Source organism: Petaurus breviceps, unplaced genomic scaffold, assembly GCF_028583685.1.
Source record: "Petaurus breviceps papuanus isolate PSGF00001 unplaced genomic scaffold, PetGlider_PUasm1.0 174, whole genome shotgun sequence".
NCBI lineage: Eukaryota > Metazoa > Chordata > Mammalia > Diprotodontia > Petauridae > Petaurus > Petaurus breviceps.
Genome location: NW_027185761.1, coordinates 13,565,909 through 13,567,114, shown reverse-complemented (window position 1 = coordinate 13,567,114; position 1,206 = coordinate 13,565,909). Strand labels below are relative to the sequence as shown.

At 48.3% G+C, this 1,206-nt stretch overlaps 1 protein-coding gene across 1 annotated transcript in view; it reads left to right on the top strand.

The window, feature by feature from the left end:
- Positions 1-1,206, top strand: part of HDAC11 (histone deacetylase 11) — a 51,194-nt gene that overhangs the window by 37,180 nt on the left and 12,808 nt on the right. The gene's annotated exons all lie outside the window — the stretch shown is intronic.

Genomic DNA, 1,206 nt, shown 5'->3' with positions numbered 1-1,206 from the left:
ACACACACACACACACACACACACACACACACACACACACACACACAGCTGTGCCCACAGAGCAAGGTGGAGAAGGACGGAGCTCTCCTGTTCTCAGACTTGCAACCACAATATTCTCCAGTCTGCTAAGAAAGCCCGTCTGTTCTGTTGAGGGTCCTCAGTGCCCGTCCTCATCTCCTCACTTACATTGACCTTGACCACGTCTCTCTCGACATCCCCCACCCTGCTGCAGGCCTCATCCTCTCGTGACTGACCTCTGCAATAGTTGCAGTAGCCTGATAGTTGGTCTCCCTCCTCCAAGTCTGGCTTCACTCTAATCTATCCTTCCTCTACTTGCTAAAGTGATTTTCCTAAAGCACAGATCTGACTGCATCACCTTCTCTCTGTTCCCATTCAATAAACTCAAATGGTTCCTTATTTCTTCTAGGTTCAAATATAAAATTTGACTTTTAAATAAAGCCCTTCACATTCTGGCTCCCTCCTGTCCTTCCAGCCTTCTCCACTGCCCTTCCCTCCACATGCTGAACAGTTCAGCTACACTGATCTACGTGTACATACATAAGAGCCCCATGCCTTTTCACTGACTGCCCCCCCATACCTAGGATGCACCCTTTCCTCACCTCCAATTCCCCAATTCCTTCAAGACCCATCTGAAATCCGACCTTTCGTAGGAGGTCTTTCCCAGCCTTCAGCCCTCCCCTCCTGTCTGCCTTCTGACATGTCCTTTCATTTACATGGTATATATCTTGTATGTAAGTAGTCATTTTCATGTATTTACAATGCTTTTTATTATGCTGCCTGGCATATTAATTGACCATTTAATAAATACTTAATGATTATCTGACTTCTACAAGAGCAGGCAGGCCAGGGAAGCCACACCAACTCCAGAGGGGCGGATGATGAAGGTGGTTGCCAGGAATGCTCTTGGTGGCAACTGTCACAGGGGAGGCCTGCTGTCGTCATCAGCTCCATCTCTCCAGCAAAGGCCGTCATTCCAGCCTGAGAAGCTGGCAGCAGCTCTGGAGCTTGGGCTGGCCTCTTGTTTGAATCTCATTGCTGGGTGAGATCTTTGCAACAGGGAAGCTGTACTGATCAGTGGTAGTCAGTGGACTGAAATTTCCTTCTAGAGGAGCCTGAAACTCTTTTCCCTCTCTATTCAGACCTTAGGGTTGAAATTCCTGTCCCTCCTTACTCGGACCTTAGGGT